Raw genomic sequence first — 9,621 nt, 5'->3', positions numbered from 1 at the left:
GAGAGTCTTTGCATAACAATGTGAATATAATTAATGGTATTGAATTGGATACTTAGAAACAGTCAAGATGGTAAATTTTATGTTCTGTGCTTTTTGCCATAAGAAAAAATAATCTTTCCCGGAAGTCAGCCTCATGACTAAGAAAGACAGCTGATTGAAGAATGGGATATAGATCTGTGGTCAAATGAGCTTACTAATACTTTGCTGATTTGAAATAAATTCCTTCTAACTTCAGGCCTCCTTGCAGGACAGGACCTATTATGATATGGTTATCTCAAGGTCAGTCTTTAAAGACAGGCCACTCTGAAAAAAAGAAGGGCTGGGTGGCACATTAGCAGTTCCTTCTCTCTTACCAAAGAAAGTGCAAGAGTGAGTAAGTAGGAGAGTTCAGAGTCCACCAGGTTCTCCCTCTTGGGGAGTGGACAGATTTCAGAGGATAAGCATTTACTCCTAGCCAGTCTGTTAAAAGAAAAACACATTAGAATATATAATTAGACTGGGAAGGATTCTCTTTTCTCAAAACAATTTTGGTATTGGTATGCCTTTTTAAAAATATAATTTGGCTACCTTTGGAAATATTACATTTATAATAATTTGATACACTTAATCTATTAAGTGGCTGAAAGGTGAAAAAATAAAAAGGATTATTAATGTGTAGTTCACATTTTATAATTACCTTTTTTCTGGCTTTTTGTCATGTAAGCTTCATTAATACTATCAGTGAAGCTGAATAGTTTCAAAATGCTTTTCATTGATATTAATGTCAAAACAAGAGGATAAATTTGTATTATTAAGCATACATCTGACTTATATGTTTTCATTTGAAAAAGAAAGGCATCCCTTTGGGCGCAAAAACTTAAAGTTTAGATATAAAAGTTGATTAGATATATTTGGCTACACATTTTTTTTAAATGTGAAATTAAGTTTACTGTAGGATTGGGACATCTCTGTCTTGCCAACATCTCTATGGAGAAGGTAAAGCAGATTTTAGTTTTCTAAGTTATCAGATGAGAAAACAATCATATTATGTTAAATTATATGCTTGGTATTATATATCCAGGGATTGAAATAGCTAAATTCAAAACTCCAATCTTGGGGCACCCAGGTGGTTCAATCAGTTGAGCCTCCGACTTCTGCTCAGGTCATGATCTCACGGTTTATGAGTTGGAGCCCTGTGTTGGGCTCTGTGCTGACAGTTCAGAGCTTAGAGCCTGCTTCTGATTTTGAGTCTCCCTCTCTCTCTGCCCCTTCCTTGCCCATGTTCTGTCTCTGTCTCTCAAAAAATAAACATTAAAAAATTTTTTTTAATAAATAAAACTTCCATTCTTTTCTTTATATGTTTTCCAAAGTGAGTATGTTTAAATGTATACCTCTCTCTTTAATTTTATGATGGAAAGGTTATTTTTATAAGTTATGTGCAAACAGATTTTAAAGGAAAAAACCTTACTGATACTAAATGTAAATTATACCTCAATTAAAAAATTCATAAAACAGGAGCCCCACCTTGGTTCAGTGGGTAGAGCTTGTGACTCCTGATCTGGGGGTTGTTAAATCTGAGCATCATGTTGGGTGTAGAGATTTTTTTTTAAGTTTATTTATCTATTTTTTACAGAGAAAGACAGAGCATGAGAAAGTGAGCATGAGTGGGGGAGGGACAGAGAGAGAGGAAGAGAAAGAGTCCTAAGCAGGCTCCACGCTGTCAGGGCATAGCCTGACATGGGGCTCAATCTCACAAACTGTGAGATCATTACCTGACTCAAAACCAAGAGTCAGTCTTAACAAAGTGAGCCACCCAAGTGCCCCAGGTGTAGAGATTTCTTAAAACATACAGTCTTTTAGAAGCACCTTGGTTGGGCATCGAACTTTGGCCCAGGTCATGATCTCAATGGCTTGTGAGTCCAAGCCCCACATTGAGCTTTGTGCTGACAGCTCAGATCCTGGAGCCTGCCTTTTATTCTGTGTCCTTCCTTTGCTCTGCTCCTCCCCTACTCATTCTCTCTATCTCTCTTTCTCTCTCATAAATAAACATTAAATTTTTTTAAAAATACAATTCTAAGACATTTATAAAACATAAAACAAAGCTGGGGAAAACATTTCTCTGTAGAAACTTTAGACAAATAAATGAATACACTGAGAATAAGCTGTGATATGACACTTTGAATAAATAGTACAGAGTAAAACACTTTGCATCTTTTAAAAAAGATAGATACTGTTATGTCAAAAAAATGTATATCCTCTACAACTGAAAGCACATTTGGTTTGAATAATTTCTACATCCTCAGAGACATTCTCTGTCTAAGGAATCAATCCATTTAGGAAATTACTTCCTAGAACTTGTACTAAAAAATGAAGAAGACTTATCTATCACACTTGCTTTGAGGGGAAAATGGTGCACTTTAGATAAAACGTTATAGTGACCAAAATACCTCCCATCTGTCAACTTTATACTCCTCTCATTTAGTTTCACATCATGCACTTTGGCAGGATTCATGGGAGGAAAGCAGACAAGAGCCTATTTTTACCATTGTTGAAAGAATGCCAATTTGGCAAGGGTGTGGGACAATGCGCACTCATACGCTGTAAGAGTATAAATCGGTTTCGCCTTTCTGGAAGGTAATTTGGCAATATAAAGGATATCAAAATTTAAAATACACATATCTTCTGGCCCAGAAATTCAACTTCTGGGAATTCATCTCAATGAATGAATTGAACAAATATGTAAAGATATACATAGAGGGCCTTTATGAAGCACTGTTTACAATGAGGATAAGTAAGAAACTACCTCAATCTTTTTATTGCTAGTGGATAGATTAGACACATTATGGTATATCTGTTCAGTAGAGTACTTTATGGTACATTAAAACAATCATATATACCTGTGTATATTGCTCAGGGAAGGTAATAGGATAGCATGTATAGTCTAGGTAAAAATTTTCTACTTGCATAGGAAAAAGCCTAGAAGGATTTTCAGCAAAACAATGTTGTTATCTCTGGGTTGTGTAGTTCAAGTGATTTTTACTTTTTTATTCCTTTTATGTTTTTTGAAATTATACCATGAGCCTGTATCATTCCTTTAGTCCTAAAATACATGTGTTCTGGCTTGAAAAAAATTAAAACAAACAAACCTAAACAATTGTGTCAGGAGAAAGTATGTGCAAATCATGTATCTGCTAAGGGACTAATATCCAGGATATGCAAAGAACTCCTACAATTCAACAACAAAAACACAAACTGCCCAAAGAATGGTCAAAGAACTTGAGTAGACATTTCTCCAAAGATGATATATAAATGGACAATGAGCACATAAAAATGCTCAAAATCATTAGTTATTATGGATATACAAATCAAAACTACAATGAGATATCATTTCATACCAATTAGAAGGACTATTATGAAAATAAAAACAGAAAAGAGCAAGTGTTGGCAAGCACATGGAAGACTAGAACACTTCTGCTTTGCTGGTGGGAAAGTTGCTGTGGAAAACAATACGGTGGTGTCTCAAAAAATTAAACATAGAATTGCCATGTAACTTAGCAATTCTGTTTCCAGATAGATACCCAAAAGAACTGAAAGCCAGGACCTGACGAGATATTTGCACACTAATGTTCATAGTAGTATTAGTCACAATAGCCAAAAGGTAGAAATAACCCAGATGTTTGTAGACAAAATGATGGTTTAATCAAAATGTGAAGTGTCTGTGCACGCGCGCGCACACACACACACACACACACACACACACACACACACACACACTGGGATGTAATTCAGCCTTGTAAAAAAAAGGAAATTCTGACACATGCTATAATGTGGATGAACCTTGAGGAGACACTATGCTAAATAATATAAGCCAGACACAAAAGGGAAAATACCGTATGCTTCCACTTATGCAAGCAAGATAGAGTGGTTAAGTCATAGAAAGTAAAGTGTTGGGTGCCAGGGACTCGTGAGGGTAGAAATGGGAGCTGTTGTTTAATGGGTATAGTGGTGATTGTTGTACAATGCTGTGAATGTGCTTAATGCCACTGAACTGTACATTTAAAAGTGGTTAAAATGGTAAAGTTTATATTACATACTATTTTACCACAGTAAGAACATTTTTTTTCCTATCTAGCACTATCTGTTTCTACCAAGACTGAGAAAGATCTAACTTGTCAGAAAAGTATCCATAGACTCTAGAAACCAGAAAACTCTTCTTTATCTCAATTTATTTCCCTTAGCCAAGTTTGGCCTAGATTGGAAGGTTTAAGTGACATTAATCCAAATTAATAGGGATTGAGTTAATCCTCTTCATTTCCTTAAATCCAATTAGGTTTATTTATATGTGACCCTTATTTCTCTAGCTTATACAGATACCTGAAAGAAAGACATGGAGCACTTGTGGGTAATAACAGGCAGATGTTTACTCCAGACATGTTTTTTTTGCTCAGCTCTTTCAGTCTACCTGAAAGTCTGGCTTATAAATGATTATAGCTCTTCAGGTTCTCAGAAACAGTCTGGCTCTTACCATTTTTAATCTTTATCATTAAAGATGGGACTGAGCTAGTAGGAGCCACTACTGCTGTGACCTCAGTCTGTACCACTCTCAGGCATTTTCAATACCATCAGCTCCTGGCCTCAAAAAGGAGCATGTACCCCTCTCTCCAAGCTGATGGTGAGTTTCTGTCCTTTTCAGAGACTGTCTCTCCAGAGGTGGGATCAGCTTTCAACTCTGCTGATGGAAGAACTTTATTCTGGTGATGGGCTCTCTGTTCCCAAGTCCCCTGTGCTGTTTCTCTCAATGGTGCCACTAAGGTGGGCAAACAGTGCTTGGGTTAGGACTGGGTGAGGGTGGGGGGCCGGATCACTACAGACTAGTGTTGGTGCGGGGAGGACAGGGGAGCTGGAGCTCCTGCTCAGTCAGACCTGGGCAGGTCATCAGCTGCCTGGTCCTCCTTGCGAGCACCTGTGACAGTATGGAGATAAGATATCTACCTTATAGCATCTCCCATTCTGTGGCAAGTTCCCTTCTACCAGCAAGAGGAAAATAAAACAAAAATAAACACTGGCCCTCCTCCTCCATTTTACTACTCAAAACCCTATTTTTACTTAGTTAAAATCACCTTTTCCTCTAGAAAAAGAAAAGAAGACTGTTTTCTCTACTGTTATAGGCAGGGGGCCCACATTGCATCGGCCCTATTTTTACTGATCAACTCACTGTCAAATGTCCCTGGAACCCAGGAAAACCTATGAAAACAGGACTTCTAACTGCCAGCCTTGTACACCCTCCGTCCTTAGGCAAATTGGCACATCAAATGCTACTTCGATGCTCAAGGCCAAAGCATATAGGCTCAAGGACCTTTAGAGCTGAAAAGGACTTTGAAAAGGGGAGCCTGGGTGGCTCAGTTCACTCAGGTCATGATCTCACAGCTTGTGAGTTTGAGCCCCACACCAGCCTCTGTGCTGACAGCCCAGAGCCTGGAGCCTGCTTTGGATTCTGTGTCTCCCTCTCTCTCTGCCCTTCACCTGCTCACACTCTGTCTCTCTCTACTTCTCTCAAAAATAAATAATAAACATTAACAAAAAAAAAAAAAAGGACTTTGAATACCAGCCAGTCTAAGTGGTTTAGTTTTTGATAAAATTCAAGGACATTAAGCCATCTGGCCAAGAGCACAGCTATTAGATATAGAAATCTCCACCATTAAGTCTAGGGATAATTAAGATCTCTCACTTTTTGTTGTTTGTTTTCAATCACTGCTTTAAGTGTTCTGAGGGGAGAAGTGAGAAGAGAAAAAACCCTCAAATTAGTCATTCATGGTAGTTGTTCACAACTTGGATGTAAGGTTTTTGCGGTGAAGGAGGCTGAAATTCATGACTAAAATGAGTATTTAAAAAAGCCAATATTTGCTTAACATTCTTCCATCCTCATGGATATTTAAGAGTTTGCAGAATTTGCCACATACCGAATTAGCTGCCTGGACAGAATGGTTAAGAACTATGGATGATACACCAAAAGAGCTAGTTGAAAAAGAATTTGTGACAATAAAGTCACAAAGTTAGGCATGTATACACATACACACATACAGAGAGCATGTTTGTAATCTGCACTTTGGAAAATTGGGTCCAATTTGCTTTTGGAAAAGGCCCTATTCTTTGTGACTGAGTCACTCAAAAGTCATTGCAGTGGTATTTCCAACCATCTTTTACAGCTTATATCAAGACTTACAAGCCTGATGTTCTGCTGGTGGCCACATGAAGTGGTGAGATGGGCAAGGCTTAATTAAGATCTGCCTATTAAGGTTGGACAGCAAGATGGACCTGGATACTAAGGTTACTACACTTGATCTTAGCCAAAAGGTGGAGAAGCGATTGGCTACTAAGGTTGACTCCAGAAACTTAGCTAGTTAGGACATGCAGAGCTACTGATGCAGCAACCAAAGGACACAGTCATTTAAATTTCAAAAGTGGTGACCATTGGACTTCCAATAAAACAGGTTGGGCACAGTTGCAGGAAATTCAGGAGGTATTTACGACTCATGACTCAGTCTAAAGGGTGAAGTAGGGGCAAGGGTCAGAAGGATAGGGAAGGGTTTAGGTCTGGGATAATTTGGGTATGGAGATCAATACAAAGCTGACCTTACCATAGGTGGGGAGAGGGAGGAGATGGTAACATAACCATAACATTCAGGGCTCATCCCTGTAAACAGCCTAAGTCCAGTTAAAAACATGAATATCTGGGGGCTAATCAGCCAGAGGCACTATCATTCAGTGGGAAGAACTCACATTTTCAGGACTCCTGCATGCTTTTCATATCACACACACACACACACACACACACACACACACACACACACATTTATTTCAAGGAAGTGGCTTATGTGATTGTGGGGTCTAGGTGATCAAGTCCAGAATCTGCAGGACAGGCCACCAGGAAGGGTAGACTGGAAACTCTCAGGAAGGAGTTGACACTTGACTCCACAGGCAGCATTTCTTCCTTGGGAAAAACCTCCATTCTGTTCTTAGGCCTTTCCACTGATTGGTTCAGGTTCTCCCAGATTATGGAAGATAATCTCCTTTCCCTAAAGTCAAATAGCTATAGATGTTCATCACGTCTACAAAATATCTTTACAGCCACACCCAGATTACTGTTTGGTTGGATAACTAAGTATCGTGTAGCTCAGCCAAGTGGACAAATAAAAGTGACCATTACATGAGGGCGGTATCATTGAGTATCTCAAGTATCTGCAGATTTAGAATCTGAGCCCCTGAGAGGTAATAACTTTATCCTAGAAAATAGGCCTTGGGTTTTTTGCATTATACCATCCAGAAGGAGACAAATATATTCTACTCATTTATCTGATTAACATTCCAAAGACCTAAAACTGTGGTAGAGATAAAACCAAAAACATATTGCTTGTCTTAAAGACTTGTAAACCTGAAAACAGGTGAGACTGAGCCTTCTGGTGAAGGACTCAGTGGCGTCAGTCATGAAAACTACGTAGGGCAGAGGTTAGGGGAGGTGGTATAACCTCATAAAAAGAGGATGAACTTTGGAATCAGACACACCTGGGTTTGAATTATAGCTTTACTACTTTGTAAATGCTGACTTGAAGCAGAGTGCTACTTTAAAAAATATTCCACTTCCGGAGGTATCATTTGCATAGGATATAATTTAAGTGAATATGTCAATGAATTTTCATAAATTTATGCACATGTGTAATCATACATATGATCAAGATACAGAAGAAGTTCCCTATACCCCTGCTCAGTCAGTTGCCCCTACTCACTAGTCCAAGGCAACCAATGACCTGCTTTTCTGCCAGTTTGTATTAATTCATTCATCTTAAATTAATATTTATTGATAACTTACTATGTGTCACGCATAGTTCTGGGCACTGGGGCATGGTAGTGAATAAAACAGACAAAAATAGCTACCATCACGTACACAGAAAGAGAAAGCAGACAAAAATATATAAAAGAAATATGTGTAGATCATGTGGTAACTTCCACAGATGATAATATAGAAAGTAATTGGGGCACACGTATCTCTTCTCAGTAGGGTAGCCTGGGATCACCTCCCTAGGAAGGTGATTTTTGAGCAAAGAGCTGAGGGAGGTGAGGGCATGAGCAATGTGGATATCAGGACAAGAATGGTCTAGGAAGCAGGAAGAGCAAGTGCAGTGGCCCACTGGTGAGTGTTGCTGGAATGTTTGAGAAACTGCTAAGAATCAGTGTGGTTGGAGTGAAAGGGACAGACATGGAAAGCAGAAAAGGGTAAGAGCAGTAAAGACGTCCAGGTAGGTTCCAGTCCATAGTCCACTGTGAAAACTTTGATTTTTAATCTCAGTGTAATTGGGAGCCATTGCAGGATTTTGAGCAGAGGATCTGACATATTTAAAAGGATCGCTCTGGCTGCTGTGTTGGGAACTGACTGCAGAGGCCAAGTGCAGAATTAGTGTCATGTGCCTGGTACATAGCAGATGTTCAATAAGTTTTAGCTATTTGGAGGTTATTGATTTCTTAGCACAAATGAGGCTGTGACCTCTTTTTGTGTGTTTCTTCTTTCTATAGAGTGAAAATACAAATCCATTAATTTACTCAACAAATATTTGTGAAGCATGACTATATTTGGTGCTGGGGAATAAATGTTGAGTTAAAAAGAGATAAGATTGCAAATTCATAGAAACAGAAAGTAGAATGGTACTGGAATGGGGGAGGGGAAAATAGAAAGTTGTGCTTAATGTGCACAGAGTTTCACTTTTGCAAAATGAAAAAGGTCTGGAAATCATTTGTACAACAATGTGAATATATTTTACTAAACCCTAACCTTGAAAATGGTCAAGATGGTAAATTTTATGTTATGTGTTTTTACCACAATTAAAATTAAAAATGTTTTTCAAAGTTTATTTATTTTGAGACAGGGAGGGAGGGAGAGACAGAGAGACAGAGAGCATGCAAGCAGAGGAAGGGGAGAGAGAGAGGGGAGAGAAAATCCTAAGTAGGCTCCATGCTGTCAGGGCAGAGCCCGACATGGGGATTGAACATGAGTAAAATCAAGAGTCAGATGCTCAAACAAATGAATCACTCATGAGGCCCTAAAAGTAAACAAAACAAAACAAAACAAAAAAACGATTTTGGGGCACCTGGGTTGTTCAGTCAGTTGAATGTCTTACTTCGTCTCAGGTCATGATCTTGTGGTTTGTGAGTTAGAGCCCTGCACACGGCTGTGTGTCAGCACAAAGCCTGCTTCAGAAAACTCTGTTCTCCTCTCTCTCTACCCCTCCCCAGGTCTCTCTCTCTCCCTCTCAAAAATAAACATTAAAAAAATATATAAAGAAATGCTAGGGAAGAATAAGTAGTTATAATGAAAACAATAATGGTGATGTAGTGTGACTGAAGGGCTACTTTTTCTTTTTTTTGAAAAGTTAAAAATTCCTTAATTTTTTATTCCTGGTACCACTACCACAATTTACAGGGCAATATACCTGATGTAATGAAAAGGAAAAAGAAAAAGCTACAGATAAAAGGCCTCAGGAATGTACATCTAATTGACACTACATTGCATTAATCAATAGCTGCACTTTTTGCAAACTGTGGCTATGACAGTCCTGAACAAGAAGGGTTTCCTGTTTAAGCTGCAGTAAC

General features: G+C 38.6%; 1 pseudogene; it reads right to left on the bottom strand.

The window, feature by feature from the left end:
- Nucleotides 1-9,057: 9,057 nt before the first annotated feature.
- The window catches only part of LOC115293432, a 4,439-nt pseudogene continuing 3,875 nt past the window's right edge, over nt 9,058-9,621 (bottom strand).

Source organism: Suricata suricatta, chromosome 6 (genome assembly GCF_006229205.1).
Source record: "Suricata suricatta isolate VVHF042 chromosome 6, meerkat_22Aug2017_6uvM2_HiC, whole genome shotgun sequence".
In the NCBI taxonomy this organism is placed as follows: domain Eukaryota; kingdom Metazoa; phylum Chordata; class Mammalia; order Carnivora; family Herpestidae; genus Suricata; species Suricata suricatta.
The sequence above is the reverse complement of the archived record's forward strand: the minus strand, read 5'-3'. Positions and strand labels throughout refer to the sequence as shown.